Source organism: Myotis davidii, unplaced genomic scaffold, assembly GCF_000327345.1.
Source record: "Myotis davidii unplaced genomic scaffold, ASM32734v1 scaffold49, whole genome shotgun sequence".
Classification (NCBI taxonomy): domain Eukaryota; kingdom Metazoa; phylum Chordata; class Mammalia; order Chiroptera; family Vespertilionidae; genus Myotis; species Myotis davidii.
The window spans coordinates 621,746-638,933 of record NW_006300375.1 but is presented as its reverse complement, the minus strand read 5'-3'; the positions used below and the strand labels follow the sequence as shown (position 1 = coordinate 638,933).

The window sequence follows — 17,188 nt, the reverse complement described above, 5'->3', positions numbered from 1 at the left end:
CAGGGGGCTTCTTCCTGCTTTCCCTTTCGCCTCCCTGCATTGTGCCTACATATGCAAATTAACCGCCATCTTGTTGGCAGTTAACTGCCAATCTTAGTTCGCAGTTAATTTGCATATAGCCCTGATTAGCCAATGAAAAGGGTATTGGTCGTATTACCATTTTTCTCTTTTATTAGTGTAGATATTTGTTCTATGCATGCCCTTACCCAAAATGCATACAGGAAAAACCCACAGGAGTTGGGGGAGGTGGGGTGTTGGTGTCAAAACTGCCATGTAAATTTTATTATAATTAGACCAGGACCCTAGTAAGGTCACATGGAGGTACTGTTGTTTTTTTCCTCTGAGCTTGTGCCAGGAACCAGCTGGTTCCAAACCTGCCCGCTGTCGGTCTGCTGGCTGCCGGTCCATCCACAGAGAGGTTGTCTCAAGGCAATGCTGATCCGACCCCTGTTCAGGACTCCAGGTGAGGGCCCACACCAGCCAGTCATGTCTAACTTTCTACCTAACATAGGTGTTGACTAGAAATTTCCAGATGAGTTGGTTAAGATTACATTTCTGGAAGAGGTTAAAAGTGCAATTAGAACAGGTATTAAATCTAGGTTGGATATTATAGGCTTTTAGCATGAGTTAAGCCATTTGGGGCCTATGGTTTTCTCTTTAACAGTATGTAACTTGTTAAGTATTATATTTAGATTTCTATATTTTTTTCTTGACTTTGTGCAGGAAAGATTTCACAATATGAGTCCAAGTGATTTTTAGACGATGGTTATTAAAGCTGGGGACAGTGAAACAAGGAAGGGGCTAGGATAAAATAAGCAACAGGAGAAGGACTCAGTGGGGAAGTGAGCCTAGGCTGGCTTGAGAAAAGGGGGTCTTGAGGGAAAGGTCACGGGTTTAGCCAAGAACAAATTGCCACTGCCCGGTGAAGTCCTGGTTGCAAGCCTCATTGGGTCCCTTAGAGTTTAGAAGATGCATGTCTGTGGGAGAAGAAGAAAGAGAGGGGGAGAAGAAAGGTGCAGGCACACTGCTGGGAGGGAGATCACACCATATTTAAATTTATTTAGTGTTAATAACTATATCTTCATTGCTTACTTGGAATACTGAGAGATAAATAACTAAATATTAAAAGATTAAACATAATTATAATTTTGAGGACTTTAATATATTTTAAATTTAAGTTTGTATTTCTATCATTAACTGTCAAAGTTAAATATTAACTTTGCTTAACATTTTTGTATATATTTTTCACTCTATGTATTAATAACTTATTTCAGTATGAGTGGTATTTTTTTCCACTCAATCTTAAGTGAGGGTGCTCTGTAGGTAACTTTATGACATTTAGTTATAAAATAAGTAATTATCCTATAATGGTTTGTTTTGTGAGTCACTTTATCATTAAGGTGAATAACAAAATCATTCAGCTCATTGATGCTTCCACACCAGGTTTTGGCATCTCAGAAACACTGGCTAGTAGCTCTCTTTACAAAACCAGCATATATTAGTGAGGTAGGACAAGCCTGTCAGGGCTCTTTCCACAAGCTAAGTATTCAAACCACTGCTTTTTAAAATATATATATATATATATTATTGATTCTTTACAGAGAGGAAGGGAGAGGGGTAGAGAGTTAGAAACATCGGTGAGAGAGAAACATTGATGAGGTGCCTCCTGCACACCCCTTACTGGGGATGTGCCCACAACCAAGGTACATGCCCTTGACTAGAATCGGACCTGGGACCCTTGAGTCTGCAGGCGGACGCTCTATCCACTTAGCCAAATCGGTTAGGGCTCAAACCACTTCTTAATATAAAATATACCCATTTACTTCCCCAACTGAGAGCAGACCCTTTGAGGCGAAGCATTAAACATTGAGACAATGGTTGCAGCTCATTCAGGAGGCACCTGAACCCACTACTGCCCCTCTTGCAGTTGTGCCTACACCTGTTTTAACTCCCGCTGTTCACTCTCTCCGACTAATTCCATGATTTGCTCAGGAACTCATATTATCTGAGTGAAAATTTTAAAATCTTTTTTGACAGTCTCAACATGGCTTTTTCTTTATATTCTATGGAAAATCTGTTTAGTTAGTCTTCAAACAGTTCTCAATGGTAGTTTTTCTGTAGTTTAGTTGTAGTATTTTAATGTGATTGTGGGAAGAGATGAACACAGTGTTAACCTACTCCACCGTCCTCATCAGGAAGCTTATAGAAAAAAGAACTGTGAATAACACCAGTAAAAATTTGAAAACTATATTAGCAATGTATTATCTTATTTACTAATCTCAAGACTACATAACTTGAAAAATTGCTTTATAAGGACATGTTTTTAGATGCTAAAAAGTTTCTTATAAGACCCTTATCCAACAATATGCTATATTTATATAATATACATTTAATATCACTAGTACCAAATACCTATGTGGTAGTTCAGGTTAGTTAATTTTGTATCATAGCGTTTCTTTCCTATAAAGTGAGCATTCAACTTCAAAACTTTTTATTATTCATAATTTCAGCCATATGTGTCAATATGCTTGTAGTGACTAAATTTCGAATTTGATATGAGTTTCTTGGCAGCTAGAGAAGACTAGAAAAACATTGCTGTGAACTGTGTGCTATCCCTGATGATCAAATTATCTTTGGATAAGGTACATAAGGTAGTGTATACTCGACAACTGTGGCTGAATTTGCTTTCTGGGACCCAGGAGGAATCAGAGAGCACTAAAAATTCCACTGTAAGGGGCAGAATCTGAGTTGCTATATTTAGTATCAGGGAGCAGTAACTGACACAGAGTCCAAGTCCAGTGGCTATCATTTTGGCAGAAGAAATGTTCCGTTTTTTTTTAAAAAAATCACTGAAAACAGGAAATTTAAAAAAAATAAAGAAACCACTTATTCACATGTGTCATGTCTCAGGTATTGTCCCTAAAAATGTGGCTGTAAATCTTTTTAAAAGGATATGTCTGTGATGGGACTATTATCATCATAGTTATCAAGTTATTAATATTAATGATAGGAAGGGAGCAAAGGGCAGGCCAGACATTATAAGCATGGTCACCTGGGCAGCTTCACCAGGAAGCTGCAACTTCACACCCCTCAGTAAAACACCAGTCCATTCCCTGAAAATCACTGGGGAAGGGATCGAACAAAGGGTGAGATGGACACATGTGCAGTGAAGTTGGGGTGAGGTAGGGAAGAGCCTTAACTGTCAGCCTGACCTGGAATTATGATTAGTGGACGGTGAAGCCACTGCAAGTATGCAAAATCTTAAAAGGATATTTGGTTAAGCTCTTGGTTATAATCCCTAGACATAGAGTTCTCTCTCTCTTGCTTCACTCTTGCCCACTTGTTCCTCTCTTACTCCATGACTTGCACTCTCCCATCCTCTCATCATAGCCATGTGGCTTAAACAGCCATATGACCCATAGCCATACAGATGCCATACACAGGATACTGGTCTGGTTTGTACTTTAATATGGAGTAGAAACTTCTGGCAATGGTCTTAATTATTGCTCTGCTGAAGACAATATTGGACTTTTTCTATGCTGGACTAAGGGAAATGAAACATTGAAGCCCAGGGGTTTAGTTCCATGGAAAGAAAGATCACTCATCCTCCCATGCAAGTCTCAGGAAATTCCTTTCCTTGAGACATTGAAAGTACTCCATTTCTATGGATAACAGGTGGGGACACAGAGGGCACCCCACCAATAAAGGACTAGCAGATGTCATTGAAGTAGTATAAAAAAATACAAAAAAAATCATGGTAGTCTGCACAGGAAACAGAAAATCCAATTCAAATAAAATATGTAAGTAATACAGTTTATTATACTTCACTCAGTAGTTTGGTTCAACATATATAGGTTGTCCCCCCAAAATGTATATACATACTTTTAATAATTATAAAGGTAGTGTTTATTAAAATACATTTCATTTTCAAAATTGAGCTAACAGTCCTGGCTCAGTAGATAGAGCATTGGCCTGCAGACTAAAGGGTCCTGGGTTTAATTCTGGTCAAGGGCACATACCTCGATTGCAGGCTCCTCCCTGGCCTGGGCCCTGGTTGGAGTGCATGCAGGAGGCAACCAATGGATGTGTTTCTCTCACATCGATATATCTCTCTGTCTTTCCCTCTCTCTTTCACTCTCTCTAAAATCAATGGAAAAATATCCTCTGGTGAGGATATAAAAGAAAAATTGAGTTATCAACTGTTAAAATTGTGTATACATTATTTTGGGACACCCTATACTTGACTCCTAAACTGATTGTATTGGACATTAAAAACTAACATCATGGCACCTTAATCCTTACTTATTCTGAGATTACCAATTCTTACTAGCTTTGAGAAGTTGAATTATTTCAAGAGAGTAAGTTTCCGGGAAATATTTATTTCTCATATATATCAATTAGGCCTTGAAGTTCTCAGCACTAGAGAGCTTGGTAATTGAACTGACTCACGCCAGCTATTTGTCCAAAGAAGCCTCTATTCAAAATACAGGTAGCCCTCACTTTTTGGAAGTTCAGGTTACGCCACATTGCTTTAACAAAAGACCATATAAATTAACAGTAATTGCTTCTTTGCTTTATGCCATTTAAGTTTACAAAATGTTTCCTAGCAACGTGTGAGGGCTATAAAAATTAAAATTTTTTCTTCCACTTTCTACGTTCTAGCTGGGTGAATAATCAAATTAATAGAAATAGACTAGCAGGAGAAAATAATATTTTAATACCTATGCATGGAGAATTCGCATATGCAGGAAAATTTTAAAGACAGCGAGGCAACAGTGGGTATATATGGCATTCTGAACAAAGGAGAAAAGGGGGAGAATTGGGTATTGGATTTCAGAACTGATAATGGGCTATTTACGATTGAGGAAGAAGCAAACACACATGGCAGGTAAATTTTTGCTAGGAAACTCAATAACAACAGGACATAGGGACTATCTAGCTAATGGATCCCTGACTAAAGCCCTTATATTTACCATATTTTATTCAAATTTGGCTAAAGCAAACATCTTAAGATTGTCTTCCTAAAGCAGCGGTTCTCAACCTGTGGGTTGCGACCCCTTTGGGGGTTGAACAACCCTTTCACAGGGGTTGCCCAAGACCATCAGAAAACACATATATAATTACATATTGTTTTTGTGATTAATCACTGTGCTTTAATTATGTTCAATTTGTAACAATGAAAATACATCCCGCATATCAGATATTTACATTACAATTCATAACAGTAGCAATATTACAGTTATGAAGTAGCAACAAAAATAATTTTATGGCTGGGGGTCACCACAACATGAGGAACTGTATTAAAGGGTGGTGGCATTAGGAAGGTTGAGAACCACTGTCCTAAAGAATTTTTTTTTTTTTTCTATCTGAATCTCTTGGAAGGTTAAAGGTTTTTTTCTGAGTCTGTTTCTTGATAAACAGCTTAAAATCAATATCCCAAAAGACAGTTTCAGGGTGGTAAAACTTCGGTCTCCTTCAAACTCTCTTCCTCTAGCTAGTGGAGAATACCTGTTTATCTTAAGGCTTTTATGTGTATTATGTGTATTACTCAATGACATTAGTTTAAACATGTAATTTCCACAAAACTAATAAAATTTAGAGTTTAAAATGCATGAACACAATGTTATAACATACACCTTTATAGGACAATGTCTTGAAACACTAAAAAGTAATAAAGAAGTTTCCTTTTACTTCTTTTTAAAGTTGAACTAAACTCTTGGAGCTCCAGTTAATTGGATGTCAAGATATCAAAGAATAGGAAGAACTTAGCTCACGCAGTGAACGTTCTTCCCTTGAGAACTTATGTTAGATAAATGATAAGTGAACTTGAAAGCGTTAGGTTTTCTGTCTCCTCTTAACCTTTACATCTCTTACAACTATTAAAAGAAAGTTTCAAGTACCAAGTTAAGATCCAAAGAAAGACTGGAAAATGAGAATTGGACTTCAGGGGGACCAGAGTCTGCCACCCCAAAAGACATCTTTTGTATCCTGATTTTAAGCTGGTTGTTTTCAGAAAAGAAAAAAAAAAAAAAAGACTCAGAAAGAGTTTGACCCTCCCCCTTTACGTGTCTAGGAATTAAGATAGAAAAGCCTGCTCTTGGAAGGAAACCTTAGCATATAGGAATTAAGCATGGCAGACAGGGAGACATCCAGTTTGTTGGACTTCTTTCCCTCTGTGTCCCATTGTTTCTGGGTGGACCAGGAAGAATTCATTTACTACACATTTATTCCTTTTCAGCTACTTGCAAATTGCCTGCTTTCCTTTTGAAATCCTAGACTCCACTTTCTCCTTAGTCCAGATAGTATATAAACCTCAATGGACCAATACATCTTTGGGTTTCATATGCTTATGGAACATCTATAATAAATTTTAATTTCCTCCTTTTAATCTGCCTCATGTTAACTTGATTACTGACCCAGCCAGAAGAACTTAGAAATCTGGATGGAAAAAAAAATTTAGGACCCCACAGACTGCTACTGGTTTTCTGATGGAATATTTTGATGGTCTAATATGGGTCAAATTAATCCATAATATAGGCTTTGTAAACTTTCTTCCCAGAGCTAAGGTAAACAAGTGAGAAAAGCTTGTTACTTTCTATGGTATAGGTACATTCAATTCAGAAAAAGTAAGGTGTACTGTAAATACATGCATATATAATACATTCCTATATTTGTCAAATAGCCATTTAATTACAGGACAGCAATATTTTCCTGTGACTCTAAAGTAACGTCAGGTGATCAGTATAGTCTCATGAGAAAATATTTTCTGAAACATCCTATATAATAAAAGCCCAGCGATCCAACAGCAGAACGACTGGTTGACCAGTCGCTATGATGCGCACTGACCACCAGGGGGCAGACACTCAATGCAGGAGCTGCCCCCTGGTGGTTACTGCGCTCCCACAGTGGGAGCACCGCTCAGCTGACTAGAATGAGCAGCTGCTACCGCATTGGGAGATCCCCCCAGGCCACGCCCCCCACAGTTCAGGAATCCTGTGCACTGGGCCTCTAGTGTTCTATATATTATTGTTTTGAATTCATAGTATAGTGATTTGATATAAAATTCCATCAAAAGCCACTTTTAGGGTTTTATGTGGGTTAGAAAAATTAAAATAAAGCCTGAAATTAAAAATTAAAATAAGTACCTGAAGTCAGGTATTGAATGTTTTAAAAATTCTTGTAGCACTTCAGTATGCCTGCTGCAGCACCCGCTTGAAAATCGCTGAGCTAGAATATGATGAAGCTCAGATGTTGGTCAAACTAAGAAAACTTAGAGAGAATATAAGATGGGAGAAGTAAAACCAGAAAAATGGGGATGTTTCTGAAGTCCACATGTCTTCCTCATGACCTTCAACACTTCAAGCTGGCATGTGTATGTATATCCGCACACACACAGAAACCACCTCTTCGGTGAAGTAACCAAAGTCTCAAAAGTGTTGGAAGTCCCTGTGGAAATGGTGATTTAGCAGTGTAATCACGGAACCAACTCAGAATAGTCCTATCCTGTTTAAGGAGATACTGAGTTGCTTTTCAGAGAAGACACACCAAAACATAAGTTATGCAGCCAAAGAATGTGCAGAGGACTTTGACCTCCAGTTGCACCCAGATTCAGTCTTGCCCCTCTCTCTCCCCCTGTCCCCCCCCACACACAAAACAAAGTTCAGAATATAACCAGAACTTGAACACCAGAACCCTATCAGAAGCCAAGGGACCATTGAACAGAAAGATCTGGTGTTGGTGCCTTTTGACCATAAAAGGCCAAGTTCCAAGGTCCTCTAGTTAAAACTTGCCCCACCAGTACTTCCGAATACCTGTTCCCCTTAACTCCTTCAAAGCCCCTTAACCTAGTGCAGCTAGCAAGATGGATTTGAGGCACCATCAAGTCCCCCATCTTCTCAGCTGGCACCTTCTCAATCAATAAACCTTTCCTTACTCCAAACTCCAATGTTTTGAATTGTGGCCTTTTGAAGTGTTGGGCACACAGTAGTATTAGACTAACATAGGTGGAATAACAGCAATGCTTACATATTTAAGAAAGCGGAGCATGTGGAAGTCAAAATAAATGTAAAATAAAAATAAAAGAGGATTTGAGACAGTCACAAGCTTTGAAATCAGTGTTTCAGCCAGAAGAGAAAGCATGCCTTTATAAGAAGTGAGGTCAAATAGGTCCACACATCATCATCTACTAGCAGCCAGGTGTAATTTTCTCCCTAAACCATTTTAGTTTTCCTTTCAAAGCAGGACTCTGGTAAGTATATTAAAAGTTTTTTATCCCTGAAATCAATCTTCACCTTGGCCTTGTATTCTATAGTTTGAATGGGTTTGTGCGCTGTAATAGAATGCCATGTTGGAAAATCGAGGGGACATTATCATTGCTGAAATAATCCAAGTTCTGAAGAGAAAAAAGCCTATTTCTGAGTTTGTTATCTATCCATACAATTCACAGTGAGTTCATTGTGTGGCCTGCCAACATTCAAAACACAGCCTTTAACTGAGCAATGGCATCGGAAATCCAAATTTAAGCAATTACCCCGGCCTGCTATAGCTGCCGGCAGTGTACATAGCTTGACACAATCATTAGTTTTTATGCTATTTTAGAGCAAATGTGTTACCAGGAACCAAATATACTCCTGACAGAATACTATTAGGCAACCAAAGCATGAAGACTGTCAAAAGCTTCCTGTAAGTGAAGCAGGCTAGTGACATAAGGTGCCCGGCCATCAAAAAGATATCTGTACACTCCCCGCTGTGTTTAACCCTCTTTTTTCTTTTTCTTTTTCTTTTTTTTTTTTTTTGCCTCTTCATTCATTCCTACAAATATGCCATTTTCTGCACTGGTGATATTTAATATTAACAAAGGAAATTTTTTCTAAGTTAAAAATCCCTACTGCGTGGATACTGGCACCCTATTTTAAATGGTAGTGGAACAGCTGGCCAGCATGTTGGTGGTGAAATAAAAATAGGGAGGGTGGGAGGGTAACAGAAATGTGCGCCGAGTGAAAGATAAGGTTGCAAGCAATGAACAGAGATGAAGAGCTCGAAAACTCCTTTCAAGTGTCTTTACCCCTTGCTCAACCAAATCCTGACATTTGAAACTTTTTAAAGCATGACTTTGAAAGATATGTCACAAGATGAGAAATAAATATCAGCTTGAATAATGTGACTATATTGTAATGTACTTTCTTACTCTTAAGCAGCAAAACAACTAAAATACTGATTGTTTAAAAAGCTAAAAGTCCTCACCTCCCTGGTGTCTGTGTCCATTGGTTATGCTTATATGGCATGAGCGGGGTGGGGGTGGGGCAAGGCAATGGGGGATGAGGACACATATGTAATACCTTAATCAATAAAGCAACAAACAAACAAACAAAAAGAAAAAAAAAGAAAAGCTAAAAGTCACTTCCTTTCTGATGAGCATTTATTTTATTAATTTGAGAGAGAGAGTAACATTGAACTGTCATTCCACCTATCGCTTCATTCATTGGTTGACATGTATTTTATGGTTGTGATTTGTACTACAATTACACAAAATGTTACCATTGAGAGAAACTCCTTGAATGGTATGTGGGATATTTCTTACAACAGCATGTAAATATACAATTATTTTTTAAAAAATTTAAAAATTAGTTGCTGGCACCATGAAGAGGTTAGAGTAGACAGAATAGCTATGTTGTGAATAATGTAAGTGAGAAAATCTGTGGAAGACAACTTCTGATTTCATGGATCCCATCAATTAAACTGGTCTTTTCTATTTTTTTCTTAGCTTGGGGCTGCTTGAGCTATGAACAAAAATAGAAATAATTGCCTGTTGTGTTTATTTATTTATTTTTCCTTAATGGCAAGTACTTTACCTTTGCCTTAAATCATAGTCACAAGGTGAGTTCATTAAGTGCTTTCATAGTGTGGATGAGGAACCAACTGTAACAAAATTGCCTGGTGTGCTTATGAAGTAATTCACACTCCTACACCATACCCTTGACCTGGCTTATTCAGAATCTGGGTGCACAATAGTGATCTCCAAGAAATGACTTAAAGCTTCTTTAAAACAATTCCAGCATTTTAGTGCTAAATGTCCTATTTAATGGGAGGAAAAGTAGCAAGTACTATGGCTGAGTTCTTGCTTTGAAACCAGGCAGGCATGTTTTAGATTTCCTTATCCATTACTTCTTAACTGTTGCAATTTCATTAAATGTGCTAACTCTTTAAAATATCAACTTCTTCACTGATTAAATAACAGTAATAACTAGTAATAACATGGGATTTGGTCAAGATTCAATGAGTCTAAGATTTATATTGCTTGGAAAGTTACCTGACAACAACTACATACATATTCAGTAACACCCATACCAATGGATCTCTCTATCTTTCCATCCCTCTATCCATCTATCCATGTATTTACCTATCTTTCTATATATTCATCTATCATACCTACATTTATTTTTCTATAATTTTCTAATATTTAAGTTCTTAAGAGTTGCCTAGTTTAATTGTAAACATTATAAGACTTGAATTTTTACTTTTATATCTCACTAGGGTCCTGGATACCCTGGTTGATCTAAAAAGCTCTTGATTGACATCTTCTTTAGTGATATAGAGGTTGATACCTTTTTAAAAAATGGTCATTGAAGTAGTTGGCCCAATATTATGAGAAGAAATTAATAAAGTTCACAACTTATTTATTTCTTATGTTTCTTAAGTAATTTGCAAGTTCTGGTTTATAACCAGAATTTGACATTGATTTATCTTTGTAAGAAACTCGAACTCATTTTTTTCTCACTTACCTTATTTCTAAATTGGTCCTAAAGCTAATGTAATTGTGAATAAAAATATTGGCAAGAAATGACTCATTATATTCAGCATGTAATTTATGTGTCGTTAAATATATTATGGAACCTTCAAATTAAATTAACTCACTGTTTTGAAACAAATAAGTCTTTGTTGTTTGTTTTATATCATTTTTGAGTTTAAAAAAACCAGGCATATTAACCTAGTCAAATGTGACAGTACTGGGGGGTGGGGGGTGGGGGGGCGGTTCACCAGTGCTGTGCATGTTGGCATTGACATTTGTTGAAAACAGATGTGTGTATTTTTTGCCCTCATTTCACTATCATCTTAAGAGCTACTAAATTCTTAGACTCATTATGGAAAATTAGTCTCTAAATGATATATGAAATTAAATATCCATGCCAACTTCAGATAACAGGCTGAGTTCTGCTATGCTCTGTCACTTTTTTGAATGTGTATTTGTGTTCAATCCTACTTAACTTTCCTATTTTAATTTCTTTTTTTTAAATATATTTCATTGATTTTTTTACAGAGAGGAAGGGAGAGGGATAGAGAGTTAGAACCATTGATGAGAGAGAAACATTGATCAGCTGCCTCCTGCACACCTCCTACCAGGGATGTGCCCACAACCAAGGTACATGCCCTTGACCGGAATCGAACCTGGACCCTTTTAGTCCACAGGCCAACGCTCTATCCAATGAGCCAAACCAGTTAGGGCTTAATTTCTTTTTAAAAATTAGATAATATATTAGATAATTATTTTTTTCTTTATTGATTAAGGTATTACATATGTGTCCTTAACCCCCATTGTCCCCCCCACACACACACACACTCATGCCCTCACCCCCTGGTGTCTGTGTCTACTGGTTAGGCTTATATGCAAGCAATAGTAGTATAAGTCCTTAGGTTGATCTCTCTCCCTTACCCCCACCCTCTCCTACCTTCCCTCTGAGGTTTGACAGTCTGATCGATGCTTCTCTGTCTCTGGATCTGTTTCCCACTTCTAGGACTATATCCCAAGAAACTAGAAACACCAATCAGAAAGGATATATGCATCCCTATGCTAATAGCAGCACAATTTACCGTTGTCATAAATGTTTCCCTCCACGTCCCGCGTGGTTCAGGGTTCAGTATCTGGAAGAGGGGCCGCACACAAATGAAAGAAAAGACAAGAGATAATTTGGAAATACTGGGGGACCAGGCGGGTAAGTCCCACTCAGGAGGAAAGACTTCCACCCGTGCTCAGGCCACACGGACCTTTTAGAGTCATTCAGGGTTCAGTATCTGGAAGAGGAGCTGCACACAGATGAAAGCGAAAAGACAAGAAATAATTTGGAAATATTGGGGGACCAGGCGGGTAAATCCAACTCAAGAGGAAAGACTTCCACCCGTGCTCAGTCCGCACTGACCTTCTATAGTCTGAGGTCAACAAGGCAGTAGTTACCATAGTTACAGTTCTTGTGAGTTTCACCCATTTTGATCATGTCTACACTCCCTGCACTTCCCTCAGCCCATTAGCTTCCCAGGTAAGATCTGGGGAGTGTTATAAGGTCAAGCCTAATTATGCTAAAAGGACTGAACCCTCTAAGCTGGGACTTGTTTGTGACTTTGCCAGCAGGTCAGTCCGAGGCTTAACCGTATATCGGTTCCCCATAACCGTGGCTAAGATTTGGAAACAGCCTAAATGCCTATCAGCAGATGAGTGGATTAAAAAACTGTGGTACATCTACACAATGGAATACTACCAAAAATAAGGAATTCTTACCATTTGCAACAGCATGGATGGAACTGGAGAGCATTATGCTAAGCAAAATAAGCCAGTCAGAGAAAGATAAATATCACATGATCTCACTCATTTATGAAATATAATGAACAACATAAACTGATGAACAGAAATAGATCTAGATAATATTTAGACCTTATAAACTGTTATTGTGATTAACTTAGGAAATTTCATTGTAGCATATAACTGTATCCCACATATTATTTCTATGTGGAAATATAGTATTTTCTTCATTCATTAAAGTCTAGTGATGTCAAAAATCATTTAGGTCAATTATCTGCTGGGAAATTGAATTTATTCAAATAAATTTTTAAAGAATATATATTTTTTATTGATTTCAAATAGGAAGGGAGAGGGAGAGAGAAATAGAAACATCAATGATGAGAGATATTCATTGATTGACTGCCTCCTACACACCCCACACTGGGGATTGAGCCCACAATGTGGTCATGTGCCCCTACATGGAATCGAACCTTAACCTCCTGGTTCATAGGTCACCACTCAACCACTGAGCCATGCCGGCCAGGCTATTCAAATAATTCTGAACCACATTACCCATAACTGAATTTTTTTTTCTTTTACTGAGCTAACATTAAAGAAATCAGTCACCCATGTTTATGATCAATGTAAGAAACATGAGTTTGAAATTATCCTCAGGTTTTAAAATTTATTTTTCAAGGATAAAATATTTTAAATCACAGAGATTTGCAGGAGAGAAAAGTACTTCAAAATTCAATTTAAAGTTTGATTAATAGTTCCTCCCCAACTCTTCCCATATGTGCATGCATAAGCCCTGGTTCTTTAATTAAATGCTTTATTTCTCTAACACCTCTACTTGTCCTCTCTGAACCCAGACTGGCACTTCACCAAAAGCAGATTCACCCTTCAAACTGGGATATCCTTCATCTATGGAAGAATGGACAGCTTGGTAGGACACACAGTGTGCTTTGAGAGAGAACACGATCACCCACTTGAAGGCTGGGAATCAACTCAATCCTTAGGATCAACTAGAAATGGAGTGAATGCCCAGGGCACCCTTTATTCACATAACAACTAGAATTTTAGAAAAGAAAGACATTCCATAAAGTATCTATTACTACACCGTAAACTCTCCCATAAATATAGCCAGTAAAATGAGTGACTTCACTCAAGATAATTAAGTAATTTGTTCCAGTTCATTCAATAGATTTATGATAGCACTGGGATTGAAAAAGGTGATAATTCCTATGTTTAAAGAGTTTGAAATCTATTAACTATGATCTAGTCATAATGGTTCTTTTTCTTTATGAATTAATAGCTCAAAGGTAGCACACACATATATATTAATGTGTAAATATGCAATTTATATAACATTTATATAAGTTAATGTGATGTGTATATATATATATACATCAATAAAGTTATTCATGTTCTCTGAGGCAATAGCTTTTTCTCTTCTATTACATGCAGATTTCTATATTATGAATTTACATTAGCAAAAATTCAGAAATACTGCCCAAATATAACTATTTTAATTTAATATATTCCTAATTTGTTGGGAATATCAAAGGTCCTCACCAGGTTTGATGATCCAGTGGAAAGACTAATAGGACTCAACATATAATCATATTCACGGCTATGATTTATGAAAGTGAAAGACCGAGAAAAATCACCAAAAGGAAAAGTCTCATGGAGTAAAAGTCTGGGGGGAAGTAGAAGCCAGCTTCCAAAGATCCCCTCCCAGTGAAGTCCACGGAACTGTAGCAAGTTGTGAGCACAAATATACAAAGTTTGTTATAAACTCAGTGTCCAGAGATTTTATTGGTTTTAGGGTACTGCCTGTTAAGTAACCTAATTCCAGATTACGGGAAAGGAAATGGGTCTTTAGCCCCAGTAATAAACCATATTGTTTGTTCAAAGAGATTAAGTACTGCAAGCCACTCTTACCAATTAATATTGAGGAACTTCCCAAAATATAAGTTCTCAGATGTCAGCCAAGGCCCAACCTTGGAAGTAGGCTCCCCAAAGGGTAGCAGTAAGACCTATATTAAGTTTTCTCTGCACATCCTAATGTTCACAACTTAGATGAAAAACCACCAAATCTGTTACCATTGATGTCAGGACCTAAAGTTCAAGGAATCACTTTTAGTTTAGGAATGTTTGGGAAAACAGAGTGATGCTTCACTCCTTCTGGGATTTCAAGAGATCACTACTCTGTGAAATAGCTGAAGGGCAAGCAGTTTAGCAGATTTTTCCCAGCTTGATAAGTACCAGTTTCATTGCAGATTTTCCAATTTTATGTACTCTGAAACAATATCACTTACCGTACAGTATTGGATTCTTTTTTGTTTGTTTGTTTTGTTGTGGGTTTTTTTTTTTTTTTTGCTTTTTTGAAAATAGAGTTGTGTGTATCAATGCTATAGCTCACTTCATAGATACTATAAGATCAAAACCACAATTTTATCCGTTTCTCCATACCTGCTTAATTAGCTGTTAGGCATTTCCTTCTCTGGATACCTACTATGATAATACTAGAGGTGATATCCCTCAGCCTGGCCTGTAACCTCGCCAATCTGGTGTGTCCCTCACCCAGGCCTGCAACCTCTCCAATCTGGGACCCCTCGGGGGATGTCCGACTGCCGGTTTAGGCCCGATCAGATTGAGCCTAAACCAGCAGTCGGACATCCCTCTCACAATCTGGGACTGCTGGCTCCTAACCGCTTGCCTGCCTGCCTGCCTGATTGCCCCTAACTGCTCGCCTGCCTGCCTGATGGCCCCTAACTGCTTCTGCCTGCCAGTCTGATCATCCCCTAACCACTCCCCTGCTGACCTGATTGACGCCTAACTGCTCCCTTGCCCGCTCCATCACCCCCAACTGCCCTCCCCTGCTGGCCATTTTGTGATGACCATCCTGTGATGATGAGAGGGTGGCCATCTTGTGGCAGCCATCTTGTGATGATATGAGGGCGTCATGGGAGGGTGCGACGACCACGTAGGCTTTTATTAGTATAGATATCACCTTGTAATATAAACATTTGTTATTGTATATCTGTCTTGCCACTCTTCAAACCATGAACTTCTCAAAAATCATGACTGGATCCAGAACTAGTATATCAGATACAATTAGCTATTCAAACATACTTATTTTTTAATGAGTGAATTTTATCTGTATGTATATGTTTGTATTGAAGTAATGGCTGATCGAATGAATAATAGTCACTAGAAAAGCATCAAATCAGACCTTGTAAACCGAAAATAAAAATAAAGAGAGAAGATAATAAAATAGACAAAAGACTACATGAAATATTAAATATATTGAGGGTACTTTTTGTGTTTCTTTCTATATGCTTTATTTCAAGAGCTTTTAGGAGAATTATTTTCTGATTTGAAAATGACTATGATCTTTAGATATTCCAGGATCTTTGGAAGAAGCTGATGTTAGGTTCATAGATTGCAAATGTACTCAAAACATTATTTTCACTGTAAAAATTCAAAGAAAGTAAAATAATAACTTTCTTAACTCCAACTGCAAGAAAGATTATAGTGCAAATGATTTCTAACTAAATTGTGGCTGGACAAAGTGGGAAGAAAGAAAATCGTTCTCTCCTCAAATTGGAAGACTTCTATCCACCCAGAGCCAGGAAATCTTATATAAGTCCTCCTACAACAGCAAGCATTTAGATTCATACATTCCTTGGTATTTACCAGCAGCTGTAGCTACCAGAACTGTAGGAGAGTTCTACCTCCCGGTGTTTTAGAATTTGAAAGATCTGTGCATAGCAAATAGAAACTGAAATAACCAGAGCTATGAAATAAACTTGATCAAAACAGGTCTTAAAATCGGTACTTGAATCAAGTCCAACCGGAGAGACTGAGCACTCTGCATTTATAATGCCAGTCTTCATACGAGGAAATGACCACCTGGTAAGACACTTACTAGTAACTGAATGCATCAAAACAAAGGATTGACAGATTTAAAAAATGGGACATAGACTTGTCTATGTCCCTAAGCATTTTCTGGCTGAAGGCTTTTATTAATACCTAATATGGAATTCTGGGTAATAAATGTTAGAACTCCATTATAATTCTATCTCCTTAAGTGCACTTAAAAATTAGTAGCTACTAACTTTTTCCCCCCAAATCACTATACTACTGCTGTCATCTGCCCAAGTCCTTCAGTTTTCCAATTTTGCTCTTTTCCAGTTTTATTGAAGTAATTGACACATAGTGTGTAATTTTAATGTGTATACGTGATGCATAACAAAATAATTACTACAATCGGGTAGGTTAAAATATCTATCAGCTCAGTTGATTACCTTTTCTTATGCACACATGGTGAGAGTACTGAAGATCTACTCTCTTAGCAACTTTCAAGTATACTAGTGCATTACAGTATTGTTAATTATAGTCACCATGCTATACATTAGATCCCCAAAACATATCCATCTCATATCTAGAAGCTTGTACCATTTGAGTGATATCTTTCCAATTCCCCAACCTCACAGCCCCTGGCAACCACCATTTTACTCTCTGTTTCTATGAATTTGGCTTTTTTAGATTTCACATATAAATAAAATCATAGTATTTGTCTTTCCCTGACTTACTGCACTAGCACGATGGCCAAAGTCCATTTTCATTCTG

The 17,188-nt window shown here is 37.6% G+C and overlaps 1 long non-coding RNA gene across 1 annotated transcript; it reads left to right on the top strand.

Moving 5' to 3' along the window:
- Positions 1–12,104: 12,104 nt before the first annotated feature.
- LOC107185192 lies at positions 12,105–16,586 on the top strand. Its single transcript, XR_001516110.1, has 3 exons — positions 12,105–12,182; positions 14,118–14,128; positions 16,575–16,586. It is a non-coding gene; the product is annotated as an uncharacterized LOC107185192 (long non-coding RNA).
- Positions 16,587–17,188: the final 602 nt, after the last annotated feature.